Source organism: Crinia signifera, chromosome 12 (genome assembly GCF_055691185.1).
Source record: "Crinia signifera chromosome 12, ASM5569118v1, whole genome shotgun sequence".
NCBI lineage: Eukaryota > Metazoa > Chordata > Amphibia > Anura > Myobatrachidae > Crinia > Crinia signifera.
In genome coordinates, this window is record NC_139228.1 from 61,567,957 (window position 1) to 61,594,781 (window position 26,825).

Consider the following 26,825-nt stretch of genomic DNA (forward strand, 5'->3'; position numbering starts at 1 on the left):
AGACCTGTGGTACCGCAGTTGGGAGCCAACAGTGAGGAGTCTGCACTTGGTTCTCCTCCTCTCATAAGCCACCCCTGCCATGTCCCCAAATGTGTTCCAGTTCTAGGTATAATAAACTGGGATAATTGTGGAATAAATTGTTCGGCTGAGTCTGAAATGGCAGCAAGGTACAGATGGAGCCGGCCTCATTTTTGCAGGGGCTGGCGTTTCTATCACTAGCGGCCAGCTCTCGCCAGGGGCGTGCACACATGAGACGCTCGTGGCGCCCCGTGGCTACGGAGCTCGCTCCGCCGCCTCCCCCGGTACCCCTCTCCGCCGCCCCCCCCCCCCCCCCCATCCCATCTCCCTGAAGAGGACCGCAGCGCCATCCTGAAACTGGGACGTGCGTGCGTATGAGACGCACGCGTGTCCCAATCAGATGGAGCTCCTCTGCGCCAGCGATCGCCAGCGCAGGCATGCCCCGTCCAAAGATCAGAGGCGCTCCATCTGTATGAAGAGCAAGTAACTTTGTAGCCTGTGAAAACCATGCTGCACTGCAGGTGGGCAGATGTAATATGTTCAGAGAGCGTAAGATTTGTGTGAAGGGAGTCCCAATTCAGTTATAATTGCAATGTTCAAATAAAGCTGTCCATCGTGTGTGAGCTGCATGCACAAGCAGACTGTATTTACCCTTCATGATAAAAGTATTTGTATCCATTGTATTGCACCATGGTTTGCTCCAAATACAAAGCGATTAGCTTTTTCTGCTTGGCTCCCAATTCAGAACCAGCCCATGCAGGAGGTTTCTGCCAGCTTTATAAGAAGAAACAAGTGTGTGCTCACATTTTCCAATTACGACAAAGCAGCAGAGATAGCAGCTCACTTCTAACGGGATCTACACCCACTGAGAAACAATTGAAAAGGATAAAAAGTAGCGATTGTTAACCCTTTGAGCGCCAAGGCAATTTGTCAAAATAGGAGTGAAAATTGCCAAGCAAACATTTTTATTCATCATAATGACCTGTAATGGTACCTTATATAGGAAATATAATCTTTTTTAGCGCAACATGTTTTATTTGAATGTGAGCGACGCTGGTATTTTTGGCAGATATTTTATTTATTTATTCTTATGGTTAGGGCCATGGTGGGAATGGAACCCATGACCTCAGTGCTGTGAGGCAGTAATGCTAACCATTACACCAGCCATACTGCCCATTTTTGGTCATCTCTTACAGAGATGTTGGCGCTCAAAGGGTTAATGCTGGAGAACCAAAAATAACAATTCAGTGGAACCCGCTAATGTTAATGGCATTAAGATGGCTGAGGGTGACCCGCTGTGTATGCTAAGCTGCAGCAGCTCTGCCCTTACTCACATGCCAACTGCTCTGATTGACAGACAGTTTTGCTGGGACTTGTGCACTATATTGCACTGCTGCTCCTGCTGCTTCAGGGGCTGTGCTGGGCTGTCTGACCTGCCAGGATGCTGGATGCTTTACCTGTCCACCTCCAGTGTCAGTTCCCTCCCACCCAAATAAGGTGGCTCCTCACAGCGCAGGGGTTGGGTTGAGAGCGATGTCTTTCTTGAGACTCTGGAGATGCTGCACACAGAGGGGAAGCCTGGAGAGGCGGAGTGAGGCAGCGGCTGTCTAGATATAGGGCCTGATTCTAGTTCACTCACAAAAGCAAGTTCTCTTTCTAATGGACAAAACCATGTGCACTGCAGGGGAGGCAGATGTAACAGGTGCAGAGAGAGTTAGATTTGGGTGTTATTATGTTTCTGTGCAGCGAAAATACTGGATGCCTTATTTTTACACTGCAATACAGAAATCAGTTTGAAGGAAACCCCCCCCCCCCAAATCTAACTCTCTGCACATGTTACATCTGCCCCCCTGCAGTGCAGCATGGCTTTGTCCATTACAGAGAATTTGCTTTTGCGAGTGAACCAGAATCAGGGCCATAATCTGTATCATATTAGCATCGAGAGAAGGAGCGGGCGCTCCCCACCGCAGCAGTGACCAATGGGCAGACAATAGTGCGACAGGGCCCTGCGTATGCTGCCAAGAGGTTCTCCTCCCACAGACTTTATGTACTGTGCAGAGCACCTCCAGCACTACCCTTAGTTACAGCCCTTGTGCAACAGCGCAGATCTTTCTACAAAACAATACCAAATATGTAGGTTCAATATAAATAAATGACAATAATATAAACATTTGTCACCCTCTGTTATCAATCAGGAATGCCCACCGATTTTATTTCAATCTGCATCCAAATCTGTTCTGCGTCCCCAAGCAGTAACCTTCAGGACGCATAGGCAGAACTCTGGGAGGGCAATGGCGTCATCTGCCGCCGGGCTCCTGCTCCCAAGGGGGCACCTCTCTTCCCCTGAAAGTTTGAATCAGTTAACTGAAAATCCATCGATAATGATTATGTGGCTGACACCCCTCCTAGCAGGACCATAGACGTTACACTCTCTTTATTTTAAACATAATATGCATAACATATATTTATATAAGTTTGTGTGTGTTTGGGGCACCAATATTTATCTTGCCTCCAGGCAACTGGTACGAACTTACACCACTGCCAGGACGTATATGCAGTGCGACTGCGCAAACATCGGTATGGCATCTACCTCTGAATGAGCCCCTCGGTGTGTAACAGGGATAACTGTAGATTTCTCCCGGTTTCCGCCGCTCTGGTTAGTATACCAGTACAGAGCCTTGTGTTGAGTGTTTGTTATCTGTGGTTATATGAACTCTAAGCAGCAAACTCCCTCCTTTATCATGTTCATTGTACTAAGCTGCTTTCTGCCCACACACAATATCAGGAAGACTTTCCAGTGATACGAGCAGCCGAGCACATATTATGTGACTGTCGCAAAAGCATGTTTCCTCCCCCTCTTTGCCTTGACACAAAGTGAATGTGTGAAGCTCACAGGAAACCCCGCATTCAAACATTTGTGCTTTGATTATTTTATGGCTTATAGAAAATAGTATCGCACTTTACAGAGGGAACAGTCGTTTGGAGGGTAATTAGCGAAACTGCTGCCTCCCCCACTCCTCACTTGGGCGGTGGTCCCTGCGCTTGCCTCCTCCCTGCATCTCAGCCATCTGGAGGCTGGGAAGAGGCAGCCTCATTTTAAAACCAAGATGGCCAATTTGAAATTGGTTTATTCTGACTCCGGGATGGTGACGCTTTTGGTATTGTTGGCAGTGGCGGATTCAGGGGGGGGCACCCGGGCACGTGCCCCCCTGTCATTTATTTTGTAGCTGAGGACCAGGGCTTTCCAACGAGCCCAGCCCCGTGTCTCTAGCCCCCCGGGAACCGGAGATATTGCCTGGCAAACCTGTAACGTTTTATCCCCATAGGATAATATGGGACCCGTCAATTCCGACCCCCACCCGGTTCCGACGGCTGCCAGTTCCCGCCCTGGCATCACAGAAGCTTGTGGTTGATTTCATTCAATTCCAAATATGATACCAGGCTGGTCCAAATCAGTGAATCAGTTCCAGAGATATTGCGTGTAAACCGATTTTTTTATTTTTGAAATGTAATTTCATGGCTGTTCATGTTCTTTGAGGGCAGATTACTTTGGAACCAAACGTTCCAGTTTCACTGGACCAAAATCATTCAAAGCCCACTCAAAAGTTCTTCAATATAATACTTGTCTCATGTAAATGGGTCAGTTGGTTCCGAAGATATAGCCGGTTAAATGAGATAACTGGTTAAAGGGGGGAGGGGTGGTTTTCTCTACCCCTCACACCAGAAAATGCAGGGACTAGGCTGGTGTAAAAGGGGCCAACCTGGGAATGCATTTTCTGGTGTGAAAGGGGTATTATTTCAAATAGCTGGGACCTGCAGTGCTCTGAATACAGCCAGGCTCTGCCACTGTCAGTGGCTATCACTTCTGCCTGGTGGCGGCTGTCCCCCATTTACCACGAGCATGTATTCCCCCTTGGCAATGAGCATGTAATCCCACATGGCAACGAGCATGGAACCTTTGGCAATGAGCATAGAACCCTTGGCAATGAGCATGTAGAGAAGCAACACTTATGTAGCATAATTTTTAATAGGCATTATGGTGTTTGGCATAATACATAATGGACATAATGGCGTGTAACTTAACGTGTAATGGACATTATGGTGTAAATGTTTAATGCGAGCCTTTGGTGGACAATGTCCCTGTTTATGAAGTGTATTGGGAATTTTGGCTTAATCTGTGTGGCATTATGTGAATTCTGGCTCAATCGATGTGGCATTATGTGAATTTTCGCTCAATCCATGTGGCATTATGGGAATTTTGGCTCAATCCGTGTGGCATTATGTGAATTTTTTCCCAATCCGTGTGGCATTATGTGAATTTTGGCTCAATCCGTGTGGCATTATGTGAATTTTGGCTCAATCCAAGTGGCATTATGTGAATTTTGGCTCAATCCGTATGGCATTTTATGCATTTGACTCAATCCGTGTGGCATTATGTGAATTTTGACACAATCCATTTGGCATTATGTGAATTTTGGCTCAATTCTGTGTGTGTTATTATGTAAATTTTGGCTCAATCCATGTGGCATTATGTGAATTTTGACACAATCCATGTGGCATTATTTGAATTTTGGCTCATTCCATTTGGCATCATGTGTAAGGGGCAAGTATAATGGGGTCTAGTATTTTGTTGCATAATGTGTAGAAGTTGTATATGGTGTTGACACGCACCCTGTTGAGTGGCCACACACCCTTTTCCGGAGCGCGCCTTTGGCACAACTACATCCTTCACTTTTGTCGCCATGGTGGGCCTGCGTACTTTAAATGCCAGGGCCTATTTCTAATTCCATTCCCACCCTCTCTTAGCATGTACACTGGCACCACTAACACCGCCCCTCCCCCACCCAAACCCTTTTTTATCATGGTGCCCCCCCTGTCATTTTATCCTGGATCCGCCCCTGATTGTTGGTATGTACCACCCTTTTCCCTGAAAGGCCCTCTCTCTGCTATCAGGCCTGGACATCCATGCTGAGAAGAGGCCTTAGAAGAACAATGCAAAGAGACCTGGAGGCTTGGGCATCTTAACGTATAGGCATACTGGGCAGCAGCCCAGGGCCCCACAATTCTGGGGTCTTCAAACAGGGTTTGGTAATAGTAACACAGAGCAGAGTGCAGCAATCTCTACCTGCCTCACAGCCTACAACCAGACAGTGGATGACTGTCAACATGCTGATTGGTGGACGGCGGAAGCTATCCACAAATCAGAGGGCTACATTCAGTACATACCTCCCAACCTGCAGCCAGACAGTAAATGACTGTTAGCATGCTGATTGGAAGATGGCTGAAGCTATCCACAAATCAGAGTGTAGACAGCCATTCTCTGTATGGAAGCATGCATATAGATGGTGAAGCAACCAAGTAAAGAGTATGTTTTTTTTTTTATTATTATTATTATTAGTTACCTAGTCACACCTCCCTAATCTGCACGGGGCTTCTGCAGCTCCAGACATGGCTGGACCCTACTGCCCAAATTTGCCCCAAGCCCCTACAATCGTACACTTTACTAACATGGCACCAACTACAGTACAAGTGTGCTATGGGTAGCTGTGCCCAGTCTCAATGCGATGGAACAAACTCCTGTATTTTTAAAGTAAACAGACGGCAGCTGGAAAAGACTAGATTTGGTCCAAGTGTAGATGAGCATTTAGCAGCTGCCTGATCATGTAACATCCTGCTGGTATAGTGGTCTCATCTGGAGTGTTCCGACATCACATCAGATTCACTCAATTTGCTCTATCCTCAGTGGAGCTGACCGCACCGCAACTTGTCATACACCAGGAAAATGTGCAGCTGGCTAGCAAGTGTGAGATATTATTACACAGCAATATAGTGAGAGCAATACTCTACAAGTGTGTCTGTAATGTGTAAGCTCACAGGCCTACAGACAAGAGCAGAAGAATTGTATTTCTCAGCATATTGATGACAGCTAGGTTATACCAGCAAGTATAATATTTTCCTACAGGCAGACAAGCCAAAAATAAACAATTATAGCTTCATAATGATTACATTACTGGTAACGTCCCCCATGATAACAAAACAGGATCTAAATAGTTTTACAAACTCTATATTATCAGATATTCTTGGTTTGGACGCTTTCACTTTTGTATACATTGTTCAATGAAATATACAATGTAAACTTAGAACATCTTCTCTCTGTACTTCAGAGGGTTTACCACATAGTTACCTCCCCTCCTGCATTCTGCAGGAGACTCCCTGACATAGCAGCAATCTCCCTCTCTCCCTCATTAGTCTAGCAATCTCCGTCATGTCATCTAGCCCACATTACACTGTTACATCATAGTTACCTCCCCTCCTGCATTCTGCAGGAGACTCCCTGACATAGCAACAATTTCCCTCATTAGTCTAGCAATCTCCCTCATGTCACCTAGCCCACATTACACAGTTACATCCTAGTTACCTCCCATCCTGCATTCTTCAGGAGACTCCCTGACATAGCAGCAATCTCCCTCTCTCCCTCATTAGTCTAGCAATCTCCCTCATGTCACCTAGCCCACATTACAATGTTATATCATAGTTACCTCCCATCCTGCATTCTGCAGGAGACTCCCTGACATAGTAGCAATCTTCCTCTCTCCCTCATTAGTCTAGCAATCTCTGTCATGTCAGCTAGCCCACATCATAGCTACCTCCCCTCCTGCATTCTGCAGGAGACTTCCTGACATACAGTAGCAGCAATCTCCCTCTCTCCTTCATTAGTCTAGAAATCTCCCTCATTTCACCTAGCCCACATTACACTGTTACATCATAGTTACCTCCCCTCCTGCATTCTGCAGGAGATTCCCTGACATAGCAGCAATCTCCCTCTCTCCCTCATTAGTCTAGTAATCTCCCTCATGTTACATTTTTAGGGAAAAAAGTAATGAGAGACAGATACATTTACATTAATTCATCAGCACCATTTCCCAGCACTTTACCAAGTATAGTAGCTCTTACTAACGGCTTTGAGGCTCATCTACATTTGGATATAAGTCATAATAAAAGATTCCTCTCAGATGTAGCAGTACACACCCACGTTTCTAGGTGCCACGTTCACAATCTCTTTTCACAATCTCTCCATATATGGAACTAGACACGCCCTTTGGGCAGAACATGACACGCCCCCTCAATTGGGTGCTGTGCAAAATTTAATTACCAACTATAATCTCCCTGAAACTAGTTTTCAAAAGTAGGCAAGTATGGTTTACCATCTGCAAATAAATCTGAGGTCATGACTCTCCAACTAAACTTTCAAGCACAACCACACTCATGCCAAGCATCCAAGGAAGTATATATCTTGGGGTACTGTAAAACTGCCATATGGTTAATAAATAGGAAAGTTTAAAAGGCCTCCGTGAATTTTCCATGTTAATGTCACAAGATAAGATTATCTTTTTAGGGGAGAACAAACTGGAGACTTCCCGAGTGGTCTATGAATTCAGCAACCTCCAGTTGCAACTATCAACTTAAGAAATTTCCTTTAGAGGTTTTGACCTTCATACAAACATTTTTTGATGCCATTTTTGATGCCATTTATGACTATTAGGAAGTCTTTTGTACAACCTATAAAATATTATTTTTAAATTGATATAATTTGTGATTGTAATGCTATAATGAGATGCTATATATAAACTCGAATGCTAGCAATGTCTATACACTGCAAAGAGTCCACACCTGTCACAGAGACAATTAGAACACACAGGTGAAACATAATGAACACTGTGTGCTGATTGGAGGAATCTGCTTTTTAAACCAGGACTGCAACACCTTTCCCCATCTTCTGAGGAAACAGTCACTATACCTGCACGGAGAAACGAGTCAAGAGGGGTTCACTAATACCCAAATACCTGCTTGTCCATTTATCTGCTGGCCGATTATCTTCCCAGCCCCAATACCCAGCCTGGAGACATTGGGATGTTCGAGCGAACTGGGCGTCCGGCGAGAACCATTCCCTCACACCTGAAGCGCTGATTACAACATCATACAGCGAGACCAGTGTGAAGCCTGTGAGCGCCTGTTCACTTACAGAGAGCCGGACCACGTCACCTGTCAACGCAGCCAGAAGGCGAGAGGTACTAACATCTTGCGGAGGTTGCTCCCGGCGTTGACTCTCAGCACAACAGAGTCACGCCGGTAGTAGCGACTGACCACCTACATACACGCGAGGTTGCTCCCGGCGCCGGCTCTCATCCCAACAGAGCTACGCCGGTGGTAGCAACCTGTTCCTCATCTCCAGGATTGTTTATGTGGACTCCTTCACCTCAACTGAACTCTACGATTTGTGGTGCACTATCATCCACGAATTCACTGCACCCCCCAACTGGGAATTTTCCCATCTGATGTATGGTGGCTACTCCTCCTCCCAATACCCAGCGGCACAATTCCAGCGTGCTATCTTGGAGGACATTGCCTTAGTGAGCTACCCACCACCATTTAAAAGTTTCCTCTGGTTCGGCGGACAATGCTTTGGCTTCATTGGGGTGACTCATCTTCCCCCAACTCCCCAACACCCCGTCTCCCCTCTGGTCATCAAGAGACGAGGGGCATCACTTTGAAGCGGAAGCCGACCCTCCTCCCACGGCTTAATAAAGTGCCGCTCATTCTCGTGAGGATCTCATAACATCTGAGTGGAAACCATGGAAAACATCCTTCTCAAATTGGTAAAGTGCACTCACCAGTGACTATTTTTTTCTTCTTTGCCCCTTTCCCCCCCCCCCCTCCCTCCCTATATCCCCCTCCACTGATAATATATCAACCCATTCACATCCATTGGGCCCATCCACATTTAAACTAATCCTGTGATGTGAGGAACTCCTTTTCTTGTCAGCCGACAATAGTCTTTATATTGTGATTGAAATTTATGTTCATGTACATTTTATGTTTTGATTTTTGATTTTAAACAGTAAAAAGTTTTACAGTACAGTAAAAAGTTGTGTGGTGTTGTATTTTTAGCGCTGCTCTCACGCCTTGAGCGTGATTGGTGTTGTTGGTATTTTCTCGGTGGGGACTGACTATCCCCCCTTTTTTGAGCAGCAGCCTACCTAGAGGGACACACCTTGTCAAGGGCCTGCTTGTTCCTTGGATATATTCCTCGGAATTTCTTTCTTCCCAACAGAGAAGCTGGGCCTGCTTCCAATCCTTCTCAACCTTCCTCCTGCCTGACCAAGTGACCGTTTCTCCATCTGCCCACCCCATTGATCTCCATCCTGTGGTTTAACTTGGTGCATAACTGGGACATTTGCAATTTATCACAACTGCTGCTATAATCCTTTTTACAATATTTGGAAACAAATACAAGTCAGTTGGCCAACTTGATTTCTGGATCAAAAATAAATAAATAAAATAGTTACCTGCCAAAGAGTCCCCACGTTGTAACCAATATACACAACTCAAGTGGGTAAGAACATTGGGGGTATACACCTAATACTAATGTGATATATTTTGTGACAGGCATGATATTTGGCAATATTAGTATTTTATTATACAATTTTATATAATTGTTCAATTTTAATTGTGCTTTATTTATCTTTAATAAATTGTTATAGACATTTACAGTGCGCTCTCAGTTATATTGTGTAATTTTTCATCTATCAACTTGACCATCATTGGGTCTAAGTACGTCACACTCCTGATTAAGTCTAGTCCTCTCAGTGGTCTCACACCAGTGGCGTAACAATAGCTCCACAGCCCCTGCGGTGGCTTGGAGGCGCTAGGTAAGAATGGGCTTCGCGGGGTCTGCGGAGCTTATTGCTGGGGTTAATGCAGGGGCCGCCGTTGGTGAATACTTAGCTGCTGCTGCTGGCCGGGCGCCCTCCCCTTGCTCTCTCTCCTCTCCTCCCAAACCTCACGGACCACCCCACCCCTGCTGTCAGTGCCCCCTTCTCCTGCTATGTGTATAATTGCTGGTGGGCCGCCCCACCCCTTCTGTCAGTCATCCTGCCAGCTTCGTCCATTTATTGCTATACATAGGATAGCCGATGGGCTGCCCCTGCTGTCAGTTAACTCTCTCAGGCTACCCCACCACCGCCAGCCATAGGGACCAGCCCCGTCCTGCCTCCAGTTTTAAGCACAGGCGCTTGCATATGACGCTGTGTATATAGCGGAGCACAGGGGACGCCACGGCAGTGGAGAGGAGGACTGGAGTCTTCTAGACGGGTGAAGTTGGTGAGGCAGTTGAAGTAAAGGTGCCCACACACTAGAAAGATCTGCGATCATAAGATGTGCGCATAAATTAGCCTTCAAATCTTTTGTCCGATCTTGACAAAAGATTTCAGGCAAGCGCACATCTTTACCAAAGATTTTTCTTAAAATCCCGTGTGCGTTCCTATGGATCTTTTGTTAAATCTTCTGATCTTTTGTGCAGCACTTAAGATCAGAAGATTTAGCAAAAGATCCACGGGAGCGAGCATCAGACGATTTTCGACCGATTAGCGGTAAAAATCGGCCGATTTATCGAAAATCGGCCCAAAAATCGTTCTAGTGTGTGGGCATCTTAAGGGTAGTGGGTGAGGAGGCCGCCGCTCAGTCCACACTGTGACTGCTACCCACCGAGAACAGCAGATCGGAGGATCTGCTGGTTCTGGCGGGCAGGAATGGATGGCGGCGGTGAGGGGGAGGGGGCGCCCAATCTATAGTTGCGGGGGGCGCCCAATTTCAAGCTACGCCACTGTCTCACACTGCAAATTTCACTAAAAGGCTAAAGGTGCCCACACACTAGAAAGATCTGCGATCTTAAGATGAGCGCATAAATTAGCCTTCAAATCTTTGGTCTGCCCTGGACCAAAGATTTCAGGCAAGCGCACATCTTTACCAAAGATTTTTCATAAGATCCTGTGTGCGTTCCTATGGATCTTTTGTTAAATCTTCTGATCTTTTGTGCAGCACGTAAGATCAGAAGATTTAGCAAAAGATCCACGGGAGCGAGCATCGGCCGATTTTCGACCGATTTTCGTCCGATTAGCGGTAAAAATCGGCCAAATCGGCCAATCTGCCCAAAAATCGTTCTAGTGTGTGGGCACCTTAAGGGGATCTTCTGATCTTTTGTGCAGCACGTAAGATCAGAAGATTCAGCTAAAGATCCAAGGGAGTGCGCATCGGACCGATATCGAAAATCGGACAATCGGCCAAAAAATCGTTCTAGTGTGTGGGCACCTTAAGATATCTCGAAATAGCAATCTGGGTGCTTCTTCAGAGGGATGACCTCTTTTGGAGGTAGGTAAAGCCCAAGTCAGATACCTAGTAGACTTCAATGTTCAAGTATTGTGTTACAAACCTTCTGTAAGGCTGGGTACACACCAGAACGACCATGATCATGAAACGATTTCCTTTGAAATCGCACGATGGTCTCACGTTGGATTGGAGTACACAAACACACACTATCTGCACACGATCTGCACCCCATTGAATGTTGACTGAGGAATCTTTGCTGCAGTAGGTAAAATCTCCAATCCAACAACTGGTGGGGGCGCGTATCGGATCGGAATTGTAGTGAAAACAGGTCATATCTGCTCTTTTAAATACAATTGGTCATAGTTTGCATAGGGATCGAGGGATTGCAGCCCAAGTCGTCCTGGTGTGTACCCATACTTAGAACCTGGGTAAGATCTGCGCTCTAGATAGATAGATGTTAATCCAGAATTCCCAGGTGAAAAATTCTGTCCATTGTAAATGCCGTTAGAGAACTCTGCAGCAGTTATACGCCCACTAGTGGATAGTCCCTGTATTGCACTGCTATTTGCACAGAGATGTCAGATACCAGGAAAGCAGAGCGCTGTGTCACACCACTAGGGGTAAATTTACTAAGATGAGAGTTTTATTGAAGATGGGAAGTTGCCCATAGCAGCCAAGCAGATTTAGCACCTGCAACCAATTTTTCTCCTTTCATGGGTGTTATATTGAAATAATAATATAAAATATATAGCAAGATGCACCCAGGTTAAGCTTCGGAACGCAAAACTCCCAGTTGTCCAATAGAATTCACTGAATACAGAAAGCTATGGGCTTCTTTCCAAAGTGAAAGCCCTGGATAGGGATCTTGCTCTATGAAAGGATCCCTCTCCATGTAAATGTGACCCATAATAAATTCTGACCAAAGTCTGGTTCACAGCATGCAGAAAGCGGGTTTAGAGCAAATATAGGGGAAAGGGGCATGGGGGGGGGGGTTTTCTTTTGCACAGGTTGGTACTTACTGTACCCAGGTGAGGCCCCAATTTTTATTTTGTACGTTTTATTCGTAAATTATGGTTCTGGGGGTGCTGCCAAGGACAATGGTATAACACAACAAAGAACTGGAAAGACAAAGATTGTCTCTTTGTTGGCGCACTAAAGAAGAAAAAGATAAAGATAAATGTGGTTTAAAATATACCTTTTATTAACTATTCATTAAAAAGGAAATTTATTTACGTGAAAATATTACTAAAAAGAATTGAATAAAATAAGTATTAAATTGCGACTGTGTGTGTCATTTCATATATTGTATGATGGTGCTATATGAGAGTTTAGATAACTCTGGGCCTTATTCTGGTTGGTGCGTACATTTCCGAATACTTTCGGATGGCGTTTTTTAGCCGTCTGCGCATGCGTGGGGAACGCCATGCGCATGTGCCACGCATGGTCTCTGTACTTGTTCTCACTAATACCGTACAGAAAAGTGCCCCGCAATCACTCTGGAAATATGGGCGTATTATGGGCGTCATTCGGAATGACACAGGGGCGTACTTTCAAAGTGGGCTAAACTGGGCGGAAACATGGGCGGACACGGGGGAGTGCACTTATTTGGGTGGGCGTGCATTCGGACAGCACACCGAATGCACGCAAACAAAAAGGGAAGAAATGTGCGGTGTCCATAAGCAAGTATTGCTTTGCGGACACCACTCGGTCATGCGCTAGGCAATCGGAACGCCTAATCAGGACAGACGCACCTCAACCCATGTCAGCTGAACACAATACAATCACCTACTTTACTCATTACTTGTTAATTACACGCTTGTCACTGCTTCAATTGGAACCATTGCAGCTTAAATGGAACATTACTAAGCACACACATATATGCTGCACTTTTCACACACTTTTACACTGCAAATAATGAACACAACTTCATATTAATAATACAAATACACATGTCACTTCTACATGTATCAATTAAACCACACATTTGGGGGAAACAAAAAAACATTTATTAAAGGAACTTATAAAATAAATTAGAAATCGAAACAAAATAAAAGGTAGCATAGCAGGAAGACAATTAAATAATATATACTAAATCCATGTATTCTAGACATACATATCCACAGCAGAATCATTAGGAACACATCAGGTGGCTTCACAACAAAAGTATAGCACCAACACTTCAAGTACAGCACACAGTAATGGTAGCCGAAACAGGGCAACAGGGGACCCAAACATGACATTCGAAGCGAGGGCAAATGTGGGTACCCTCGGCACGGAATTGGACACAGGAAGCTGACACACACAGCTCAATGAAAGATTTGGGAAGACATAATGGTGGAGATTAATGCGGACACAAGTTCATTTGCGGGCACGTTTGCCCCTGGCAGGCTCCTTGCCACGTGCAGCAGCTCTTCCGCCACGGCCACGGTCAGATGGTGGGCCAGGTGGAGCACATGCTGGGGAGGGGGTGGATCGTCTTCCCCCTCTGGCAGCAGGGAGTGCTGATGGTGGTAATGCACCAGAAACGGATGACATTAGGACCCTATTGCTGGCAACTAGCTCCACCATAAGATCATTATGGCGGAGGAGGAGGTCATTTTGCCGCAGGGCTTGATCAGCCAGCACCTGCAGGCTAGCAGCAATTGATTGCTGGGTGGCAGTCATAGCCTGCAGGCTCGCAGCGATAGTCTGCTGGCTGCTGATCAAACCCTGCAACACCTCCTCGATCCTACGCACCCGCTCTGATGCCGACTCTCCCTGCAGCTGAATATTGCCAAGCACATGCCCCCACGTGGCCAATTCAGCTGCGGTCAGTGGCTGCTGCTGCTGCACGGGCCTGCTACTGGGGCCAGGTGGCACAGACTCCTCAACCTCCTCAAGAGATTCTTGACCAAGCGGTGGGGATGCTGTTGAAAGAGAACATTACAATTACAACACATTCCATGCCAAATTAGAACCAGCTACTTATGGCATGGCAAATAATTACCTTCAAGCAAAGAAGCCATGACTTCCGCTGGGGACTCGCTGTCCATGGTGCTCACCCCCCGGACCTCCTCGACTGCAATGCAGCACTCGGCCATCTCTTCCAGGGGGGTGAGCTTCAGCTTTCCAGGCATGGGGCCAGCCCCAGAGGTGTGGCTGTGTTCCCACCGCTGGGTCAATTTCTTCTTGAGGTTCGTTTTGAAGTCGTGCCACCTGCAATCAAAGTGTACATATTAATACATGTCACTCCTCATGTTTGCTGTAGCACCCATTGCAATCTGCAACATAATACAACATGTGCCTCCTGACACCAAACTTAGATTATATTATTTTTGTAAACCAACCCTTAGAAGATACACTCACACTCACCCTCCAATAACTATCAATTAAATGACATGGCAAACATGTCTGTGGCTCCAAGCAACGTGACCGCCCATAGACCAACTCCATCTAATATCAAATGTAAACATTACTGCTCTTGTACTGCTCCAATGTAACACACATGAACTTGCCTCTTCTTAACGTGCTCCGCCTCACGAACTTGTGGAGCCACCGTATTAATCTCCGCCGTTATGTCCTCCCAGATCTTCCATCTCCTTGTGTGTGTCAACTTGTCCTGTGGACACTCGATCCAATCCCGTGCCCGGGGCACCAGGATAATGTATTCGAGTAGGTTTTGGATGACACTGCTTGCGCACTATTTAAACTCTCCCACCCTGCTGCCTTCTGCTGACCAGGATTTAAGAGCAACACTGACTCTTATGTGATGCAGCAAAAAAGGATTTTTAGGTCTGCAGAGTAATGGCGCAGGGGTGTTTGAGCTGATATGTTTAAAAAGAATCTGGACCCGTTTAGGGAATATAGTTAACCAGAAAATTTCATTGTACATACAGTTAAAACACAATTTAAAAAGTGCAAGTGCCAATTTTTAACAAAAGTGCAAATGCAATACATATACAATATGTATATCACAGAAAAAACGGGGACAGATAGGGTATTGATCTCACCAAACGAAGGTGGTGCGGTGGGCTTGGTGCTTAGCAGTTGGTGCTTAGCGGGGAAGCAGCTGGGTGCACCACCGCACAGGCTTGGTCAATACTGATATCAGATGGATGGTCTCCCGTCACTGTATTAGCATGCTAATACAGTGACGGGAGACCATCCATCTGATATCAGTATTGACCAAGCCTGTGCGGTGGTGCACCCAGCTGCTTCCCCGGGACTACCAACTGCTAAGCACCAAGCCCACCGCACCACCTTCGTTTGGTGAGATCAATACCCTATCTGTCCCCGTTTTTTCTGTGATATACATATTGTATATGTATTGCATTTGCACTTTTGTTAAAAATTGGCACTTGCACTTTTTAAATTGTGTTTTAACTGTATGTACAATAAAATTTTCTGGTTAACTATATTCCCTAAACGGGTCCAGATTCTTTTTAAACATATCAGCTCAAACACCCCTGCGCCATTACTCTGCAGACCTAAAAATCCTTTTTCGGGGCACCAGGATGGCAAGCTCCTGCGCTTCGTATGCCATGTTCCTGCTGCTTGGTTCCTCTGTTTGCCTCTTTCGGCCACGGCCACCTGTCGCTGTACTCGAAGTGCTGGCCAGGCTACTCTGTTGGGAAGCCACCTGTTGTGATCCCAATGATTCTGCTGATGCTGAAGATGGGCCAGCTGCTGATTGCCCTGATGTAGATGGGCCAGCTGGCTGCTCTTCTCCCACTGGCTGGTCTGGGTTGAGGGGGACATAGGTGGTGTTGGACTCCATGCGGGCTAAGAGGTTCTGCAACACCTGGTCTTCCTCTGAATCAGAGCCAGCCATGTTAGAAACAACTTTGTGCCTTTGTAGCACAACTTTAAATACTATTTGTGTAATTGGCGTAAATCAGCTACAACCTGCGTTCCGTGCGGCAGCGTCACGTACGGCAGCGTACGCCGTGGTGTGTGTGCGGCGCATAGGCCACGCCCATAGTAGCTGTAACTCGCTTGTGCAAAACCTGGCGTAACATCAAACTATAATGTAGGTGACCTGTTTAAAGATTTGTTGTAATGGACACCTGTAACGTTATGCAATCCTAAATGCTATCTGTCAATGTTCAGTAGTACTGTGTTACTGTTGAGAGTGTCCATAAAAAGTCAGTTACCCAATCCATTTTCAAAGAGGTTTGATAATTGCCTAAGTGTGTCATGTGATCCATTTGGGAATTCAGATAAGAGTGGTGGTGATTTGTGCGTAAGTACACCGCATCGGTGCGTACTGGCAGGTTCCCGTCCGATCTGACGCGGTAAGACCGTGCATACGCGGTCAGACCGTGCTTACGCTGTCCTGCCGTGCAGAATCTGAGTGTTTCCCCCGCACACGCATGGTTTGTATGTCGTCCGTGAACACGCCCTGTTCTTAAAGAGTGACTTCGTCCGCATGTGGAGGACCGGTGGGGGTTTCTACGGGCGATGTTCGCAAGTCACCGCACAGCATGGCGTGTGGACCGCTCCGTAGGATTTCGGGAAAGTACGCACCGATCTGAATAAGGGCCTCTGTGTCCTGTGCTCTTATTTTAGAGTTGTATCCAAAAGACCTTTGTTGTTTTTAAAACATTGTTTCTGTCTTGACTTTTATTTATTGGAGGTCTGGTACATTAATATTGCAACTGTTGCCAATAGTAGGCAGAGGTTCTGGATTGATTCTGTATTGTAATAAGTCAAGACAGAAACAATGTTTTAAAAACAACAAAGGTCTTTTGGATACAACTCTAAAATAAGAGCACAGGGCACAGAGTTATCTAAACTATCATATAGAAAGCGGGTTTAAACTGCTCATCCATAGCTACTTTCACAAGGGGGTAGATGAGGGCGGAGCATCTGCTTAGATGTATAGGGGTGAATATCCAATATTTCCATGTACGTCAATCGGACAACTTGTGTCCAAGTCCGAGTCAGCCCCAGCCAGCTCAGGAAAGGCTTCATTTAGGGACAAAGACGTAACATTTTGCACCATTGTCGTATTAATATTTAACGCAGCGAGAAGTCTCCGTGAGACACCGACATGTCTGATTTGTGCTATATAATGAACTGATCAGGGCCATCTCTCTGAGCCATCTGCCTTCATTCAGCATGATTCATAAAGGAGTATTACTAAGGGGAAAGCTGTATAATATATATGTTGTACGCCAGTTTCATGTCACGGATAAGAAGTGGCATTGTCATCTTTGTTGCAATCAGAATACAAATCCAGCAGTTAGTAGATGCAATTATATGAGATCACGAGGAGCAGGAATTGCAGGGAAGAGTGGGGATTTGTTATTCTCATACATTGTACAGCGGATTGAAATAGAAGAGGAGCGTTCGCAGTATCCCATAATATCTCTCATTACAGCAATTCAGTGATCACCAGATTTGCACTTAAAGAGGAACCAAACCAGCAATCAGGCAGCGTAGACAATGGGCTTTATCCTGCTGATGTGCGGGGTTAGGTTATTCTGCTATACATTGGTCCAATGCTGACGATTAACTCATTGGGAGCATTGATGCTTGTCCATACCCCGCTTGTAAACTCATGTCCCTTGAAATGCCAAGGGAATGTCAACATTAGGTGTGATAATTGCCAAGCAAATGTTTTTATTCATCATAATGACCTGTAATGTTACCTTATATAGGAAATATATCATCTTTTTTTTTTTTTACACATTTTTTATTTACATTTATATAACAAATATGAGCGACGCCGGCATTTTTAACAGATATTTTGCGTATCTCTCACAGATGTTGGCACTCAATGGGTAAAAAGGGGCAATTACTTGCAGGTGCGAATGAGGGGATCACAGCAGGTATTGGAGCTATGTGCTTAGGTCCTTCTTTGATACATTAGGGAGATACTAAATAGTTTTTGATAATGAGCACCCCAAATCTATTATGCCAGAGTTCCAATGACTGTGGCTCAGTTGATATCACTGTGTAGCGGTGCTGTGTATCAAAGTACATACAATTGCAGACACATGGGGACATATGTAATAGATTCAGACTAAGTTCTATTATAGATGGAATATTGCTCATAGCAACCAATCAGATTCCACCTATTATCTACTTGAAGGCAGCAGCAGGACCATCTTTCTACTTGTGCCTGGCCAGTTGCAGCACAGCAGGCGGGCAGCTGGGAACTGCACGGGGGGTGGGTGCGGAACTGTGTGTGGGCAGACAGGAGTGACCTTGCGGTGGTGCAGGGCTGCACACATCGTGACCCCTGACATAAAATCACGCTGCGCATAGCCGCACCACCGAGGGTAAACGTATCTGAGCCATATGCTCAACAATGCGGGGCTTTGAAAAAAGAGTGAACTGTGCATGAGCATACTAATCCCGGATTCTGGAATGGAAGCTTCAATCCCGACATTCAAATCCGTCCAGTTTTAGCCCAAAATCTTGGGATCCCACCAATCCTGGGATTGGCCTTCCGAGCGACATCTCATCTTCTCTAGAACTCCCATCTTAGTAAATGTCCCCCAGAGTTTGCCAGCAAAACCGCAGCTCTCATGTTCCTTTAGAGTGAATTGATCACAATAATGACTACAGATACCTTTGTGTTTCGCCTCTTGCAGATGGCTTCACTAGGGTGCAGAATGTCTTTGTGTTGCATATTTCTCATGTTAAATGACCAGTCCTTTTGACTGCAGAGGAAGCTACAGCATACCTCCCAACTGTCCCGCTTTCCGCAGGAATGTTCCAGTTTTTGGGGACGTTCCCGCTTCCCATCTGGTGCCAGCATTGTCCCTCGGTGGGGAGGGGGGGGGGCAGTTAGGAGTCCCCCCTGAATAGAAGCTGTGCATATGCGCACAGCTTCCCAGAGAACCCTGGGAAAACTGTTCTCTATCGCAGTCGCCTCCATTGTTTCCAGTCCGTGGAGCCGGTATCGCTTGCCTGGGCCCCTGCTGCATGTTATTCCTGTACCCGTCAGCTGTCCACCAGTCCTCACCATCCATGGTGATTCTGGACTCCCAGAGACTTTCAGACGCAATCTTTCCCATAACTCATTGGACCATCACACCCGTCTTTCCTGCTCCTGCCTACTGGATTCGGTTATTCTTTCATCTACTCCACTCTTTTGACATAACCACCTCATCATTCCACCAAAGCCCTTCTTCTTAGTTGTAATTCGGATATCTTCTTCAATACCGCTGGTTACCTCGTTATTTACTGCAAGAACTTATTGCATTTCTATTTATTTCCAAGGACATTTCCTCAAAGACATTTTTTGAGACTCTCCTATTTGTTTCAGTCCTATATCAAAGCCGTTATTTGAATTACTTGATTTGTTCTCCATTTATGAAACCTTCTATAATAAAACCAGCTCGTTTTAACCCTACAACATCTGGTCCTAAAGTAGTTCCTGAGCACCACACGAACCCACCCAGTCCTCCGTCCGTGACACAATGTCTATTCCCACTTACAGAGCCGCTGGTCAGGCCCCCACATCGCCGAAAACGGGGGGAGTGGCCTCACAGGAATGACGCGAATTGCAGGTGCCCTTGCTACTAAGCCATGCCCCCTCTTTCCCTGTCTAGAAAGTTGGGAGGTATGGCTACAGTATGTTCATTCATTACTAACATAACTCAGATTGTTTTTTCTTTCCACAAAATCATTCACCACTAACATAAAAATCCTTGTACAGCTAATGTTGGAAATTGATGATAATAAAGTACAGAAGCAAAAGCAGGTGCATAGAGCAAAGGACACTTTCAAGGTAAAGTACAGGAGTAAGAGAGAGGAGAGGGAGGAGAGAAAAAACAGCGAGATAGGCTGGAAATCATTAGACATGCAAATATAAGGGAGATTCACTGAATGCCAGAAATAAATGAGGCTCGGTGTGTGTGTGTGTGTGTGTGTGTGTGTGTGTGTGTGTGTGTGTGTGTGTGTGTGTGTATATATATATATATATATATATATATATGTAGAAGAAATAGGTGAATCTGCGCTTGTTCAAAAGTCACCAACCAGAAACAAATTGGAGGCAATAAAGCCTCAGGATTGCAAACACTAAGTCCGTGGAATGAGGACTGCAGCTTTCTCCAAGTACCCAGGACTCGTGGGTCAGCAAAGGATCTGTTTCAAGAAGGAATAGAGAAGCGCTCCATAGTGTAAAACTGTATTTATTCAGCACAAACAATGCCACAGTACATAAAATCAGGTAAGACTCGTACCGTATAGGTAACCGCTGTGGGCTGGTTACCACAAGATATAAGTATAAGCCACTGGCACAACTCCAACCTCCGTCTCAATCTCAGCAGGGTCACGGAAACACGCTGGGCACACACTGTGTATGGACAGCGCGCCGAAAGCTCCAAGCAGGAAAGGACGCGATGGGGTAGCCGGGGCACAGGTAGAGCTGACGTCACCAACCCCGCCCTAACGCGTTTCGTATCAAACTTCGTCAGAGGGCGTGGTTGGTGACCGGCAGCTGACAGGCTAATAAATAAACAGTGACCAATCGTAATACGAGTTTGCCGGAGGCGTGTTTTTAAAGCCACGGCATAACCGATACACAAAATGACAGTAGACATTTAAACAATATAACGCATACAGGGCATTGAAAAATTCACATAATACATATAATTTCATAAAAAACATATACATATATAAAATACATAAAAAATGTGTATAAATATATCCCAAAAAGAGACACAATTCCACATCGTTTAACATAAAAGGCTTGTGCCAGAGTACAAAACACAGACACATGTATTGCTGATAAATATAAATACATACAAGTTTGGAGCAGGACAAAAAAGCGGACATAGCTAAAAAAGAAAGAATACCAAAACAAAAGTATATATCAGTATTCATCAGACATCAGAAAATTCATATATTATAAATATCATATATATCGGATATCAATATCACACAATCATGATGGAAGCATCTAAGGGAGCATTTGTAAAAGTAGACATAATCACCGATTAATGAAAGGTGTGATTTCGTACCCCTCATTGAGGCCGTGCGGTGTAAGGCTGCCTAGGGTAAGAATCCAGTAGGTCTCGCGTCTCAAGAGTGCGCGATCCCTATCTCCACCTCTCTTACCGATGGGAACCAATTCAAGACCCCTGATTTTGGTACCATCGGAATTGCTGTTATGACAGTTTTTATAGTGTCGGGGAACACTGTGATTTGTCACACCATGCTTGATGTTCCGAAGGTGTTCCAGCATGCGAACCTTTAATGGGCGTTTAGTTTTTCCTATATAATTAGACCCACAAGGACATGTTAACTGATATATAACATAGGTTGAATTACAATTAATAAAATGGTCCACTTGGAAGTTAGTACCATCAAAAGCAGAAAAAGAGGAGCCTTTCTTAACCAGAGGGCAAATCTTACATCTGCCACAGGGAAAGCAGCCTTTAAGTGTAAGAAAAGAGGATGAAGTATTAGGCAATGGGGCAGGTACAACTCCTAGTTGACTCTTAGAAGTCCAGGCGCTGATGGTTTTAGCCCTGGAAAAAACTATCTTAGGAGTTTCATCTAAATGTTCCCCCAAAACAGGATCGCATTTAACAATATGCCAATGTTTATTTAATATATTGGAGATCTGTTTTTCTCCATCATTATATTTGGTTATAAACAAACATTCATTTTTTTTGTCATCACTGTTTTTGATCTTATACTGGAGGACCTCCTCCCGAACTGACCCCCTAGCCTTCACAAGTGCCGATTCCACAATATTTGTGGGATAACCCCTTTCTCTAAACCTCTGAGTGTAAATACATGCCTGCTCATCAAATGTTTGCAAGTCAGTACAGTTTCTGCGCAACCGCAGAAACTGTGAGAAGGGTATGTTATTCTTCCATGGTTTTGCATGACAGCTCTCGTATTCGAGGTAACTATTGCTGTCTACACTCGCATGCTGGAACACCTTCGGAACATCAAGCATGGTGTGACAAATCACAGTGTTCCCCGACACTATAAAAACTGTCATAACAGCAATTCCGATGGTACCAAAATCAGGGGTCTTGAATTGGTTCCCATCGGTAAGAGAGGTGGAGATAGGGATCGCGCACTCTTGAGACGCGAGACCTACTGGATTCTTACCCTAGGCAGCCTTACACCGCACGGCCTCAATGAGGGGTACGAAATCACACCTTTCATTAATCGGTGATTATGTCTACTTTTACAAATGCTCCCTTAGATGCTTCCATCATGATTGTGTGATATTGATATCCGATATATATGATATTTATAATATATGAATTTTCTGATGTCTGATGAATACTGATATATACTTTTGTTTTGGTATTCTTTCTTTTTTAGCTATGTCCGCTTTTTTGTCCTGCTCCAAACTTGTATGTATTTATATTTATCAGCAATACATGTGTCTGTGTTTTGTACTCTGGCACAAGCCTTTTATGTTAAACGATGTGGAATTGTGTCTCTTTTTGGGATATATTTATACACATTTTTTATGTATTTTATATATGTATATGTTTTTTATGAAATTATATGTATTATGTGAATTTTTCAATGCCCTGTATGCGTTATATTGTTTAAATGTCTACTGTCATTTTGTGTATCGGTTATGCCGTGGCTTTAAAAACACGCCTCCGGCAAACTCGTATTACGATTGGTCACTGTTTATTTATTAGCCTGTCAGCTGCCGGTCACCAACCACGCCCTCTGACGAAGTTTGATACGAAACGCGTTAGGGCGGGGTTGGTGACGTCAGCTCTACCTGTGCCCCGGCTACCCCATCGCGTCCTTTCCTGCTTGGAGCTTTCGGCGCGCTGTCCATACACAGTGTGTGCCCAGCGTGTTTCCGTGACCCTGCTGAGATTGAGACGGAGGTTGGAGTTGTGCCAGTGGCTTATACTTATATCTTGTGGTAACCAGCCCACAGCGGTTACCTATACGGTACGAGTCTTACCTGATTTTATGTACTGTGGCATTGTTTGTGCTGAATAAATACAGTTTTACACTATGGAGCGCTTCTCTATTCCTTCTTGAAATATATATATATATATATATATATATATATGCGCTGGTTATGCTATAAGTAATCAATTTATAATATTGACTGCTTAGCCACAAAGTTCCCTGAGGGTTAGGCCACTAAATCCACAATATACTCACCAATAGTGCACCTAGAACTTAAATAGGAATATAAAATCCATAAAGTTCCATCAAGGTTTCAATGAAGCAGAGAAGGATATTCTTCCAAGATAAAAGTTTATTTGATTCTTCACTGAGGGTCACAGATGTTACAGCAATATGGACATGTACCAATGCGTTTCGTCTAGGCAGACTTCATCAGGGGAACAGTTAAACTCTTCTAGCACATCTTAAATCTCATGATTTTCTAGGTACGAATAAAATAAATCCTTTTCTTTGATAGAGGTTCTCATAATCCTAAATTTCAATTGGGGATTACAGTAATTAAGATTTGTGATAAAAGTTTATCAGTAAAAAAATGTATATTAAAAAAATGTTTATATAAAAAATCTCCTTTAGCTATCCTGTAGATCCATTATCCTGACCAATTTTAAAGGTGACAATCAATACTTCCTGGATTGGTAACAGCAATTAAAATCTCTTCATGGGACTTCTGACTCCTACAGGAAAAGCAAGCAGAATCTATATATATTTATATATTTCTCTTGGGCAGAGAGACTGTGCACCTGACCATTACTGTACATGCACATTATATCCCGTTGTGGGAAGTGACACATATCCAGTGAATCTCACATCACCAAGGCAAAAATAACAGCAAAAGAAACCAAAAACAGATATATGACACAATAAGATATAGTATGCACAAATTAGATAACTAAACAGATATATTTTTGTAGGATCCCAAACAAACTAAGCATTTCACGCATAAAAAGTATAAGTTCCTGCCACTGAAGTGCTTGGTTTGATAAACTGTGCATGTCCTTTTGAAAATATAACATAGGGATTGTTGGGAGGGGTCAAAGATAAATGCAGTGAGGTATAACTTTTATTTTTATTATGGGATGTATTTCTTGGAGGCATGGCGAAGGTCTTCTGTCTCTTGCAAGTCCATCCTTTACCAGCTCATGCTACTCAGTAACATCTACTCAGGTATGTGCTTGACAAGCATATTATAAATTAAAAAAATAATAATAATAATCTTATAATACTGTGTTTTTTTTGGGGGGGTGGGAATTGGTGGTCTTCAGTTTCTCGCAAGGCCATATAAGTCTCTCATCATTGCAATGCATGAGAACACCCAGCATTCTCATGAGAACCCCCATGAAACTCCGGGCATTCCCATATGTAAATGGCCGGCCCGCAACCCCACACCCTTGAGTCCTGCGTCCGTCCCTTGTCTGCCGATCCTGGACCGAATGCCCCGAAACTCGCCGAAGGCATTCCCTCCTGGGGCTTGCACATGCGTAAACCCCAACAATCCGTCAGGGTAGTGAATACGGCCCGCACCGAGCGGATCTGAATCACACCCTTAGTAAGTATTGAAAAAATGGGTGCAGTGTGCGCTGTGCCCCCCCCCCCCCCCAACACTCATGGATTGATACATGCACACATAGGGGGTTATTCTTGTTCATTTGCAAAGGCAAATTCACTCACTAATGGACAAAACAATGTGCACTGCAGGTGGGGCAGATGTAACATGTGCAGATAGAGTTACATTTGGGTGGAGTTTGTACTTCAAACTGATATCTATATTGCAGTGTAAAAATAAAGCAGCCAGTATTTGCTCTGCACAGAGACAAAATAACTCCCACAAATCTAACTCTCTCTGCACATGTTACAATTGCCCCTCCTGCAGTGCAGCATGGTTTTGCCCATTAGAGAGTGAATTTGCCTTTGCATGTGAACCAGAATAACCCAGATAGATAGATAGATAGATAAATTACCAGCCTGTCAAAATGACAAATCAGCATAACCGTAACATCAATGCCAGCAAGGGTGCCAATCCTGGGACATGCATTTTTTCAATCCCGGGATTCCTGGGATTGGGTTTGTCAATATTGCAGGACTTTAATCCCTCTCTGTCCCCCCGAAACCCAGGGTAACTTGCTTGGGGGGGTTGGTCAGCAGCCTGGCGGTTGTGATTGGGAGCCGGGTGGTGGTGGTCGGGAGGCAGGCAGCGGTGCAGGAGCTGGGTGGCTGTGATTGGGAGGTGGGATGGCAGTGCAGGAAGCCAGCGGCGGCGGTGATGAGGTCGGGTGTCGGGCATTGGTTTGGTGGGTGAGCGTGGAGAAGCAGACAGGCTGTGCAGTGTGACCTCTGACATCAAGTCGCAATGCACGCAGCCGTGCATGTCTGCTCCCGGTTTGGGAGCAGCCAGGCAGCATCTGAGCTTGGCTCTCAGTGCTGCCTGGCATTGATTTGCGCATGGGCAGGCCTATCCCGGAATTCCAGGATTGGAAGCGCCAATCCCAGGATTCAAATCCCAGCATTTTTAGGGCAAAATCCCGGGATCCCGTCGAACCCGGCATTGGCCACCCTAGCACCAGCGATACTTGAATTATTTCATTGGTCGCCATCTAGTGGTTGTCAATGGGCATAACCCCCCGCCCTGTAGAGATGAAGACCAGTGTTAGCCTTTTATTATATAGGATATTATATTTCTATATATGTGTTTATGTATGTGTATGTATGACACTTCTCCTTTGATGGGAGAAGCTATGTGATCTGTGAGGGCATTTTGATGCACATTCCCTGTTCCTGAATCTAAGAGCAATTTGTTTCTGTAAGGCACGAGAGCCTCTTCACCAGCTGTGCGAATAGAGCTATTCCCTGTAAGATTAGAACGATTGCATGACACCGCTATCCAACAACACAGGTCACCCGCAGAGTGGTCACGGGTGTGATGATATGTGACATGCATAGCCAAAATCCGAGTAATTAATAAACAGCGTGAGGCAGGTTTAATAACAACATCTGGCTGGAATTCAAATGTAATTTTTGTTTTTTTATGCATGCAGATTATGTCACACCACGCAGATTATGTCACACTTGTCAAGTGTCTCCCCATCAGGTAATTGCTTTGATTAACAGGTATGCTACATTTTTGCATATTATGGAAATAGGCTACAAACATGTTACATCTGATTTTATTTTCCCCTCTTCCGCATAAAGCAGCGGATACATGTTTACATGCCCTAGTTTCTGTCCTGTGGGGGGTGACACGTGCGGTGTAGTTGACATATATTACCTCTATATATGGTACAAGACCTATTTATGCAAATAAATGCACTCAGACTTTGAAATCATTCCTTCTGGATAGCTACACCGGGTTTATTCTCTTTTGAACCTTGACACCTGAGATTGGTTCTCGTGATTGCTGGATAGTTATATCAACTCCAGCCAATTAAAAAGGATTCACTAAACTAAGTGACGTTAAAAAGTGACGACACAAAAAAAATCTACCACTAAAAAAGTGACAACACAAACAAATCCGCCTTAAAAAAATTTGTTTTTTCCCTACGGTTGACATAATGGTATCGGCTCCCCTGATGAAGTCTTGTATGACGAAAAGCATCAGGTATTTTTCCACCGTGAAATAACAACAATGGAATTCATGGTTTAAAGAAAAGGAAATGTGCCAGCGCTGGCTGTACCAATGGTTGGACCAGACGGTTCTCAGAAAATGTATATAACAATTTAATGATTTAAATATTAAAATACAT

General features: G+C 44.7%; 1 long non-coding RNA gene across 1 annotated transcript in view; it reads left to right on the forward strand.

The window, feature by feature from the left end:
* LOC146049678 (uncharacterized) overlaps nt 1–26,825 on the forward strand; it is a 210,366-nt gene that overhangs the window by 164,632 nt on the left and 18,909 nt on the right. The window lies entirely within an intron of this gene.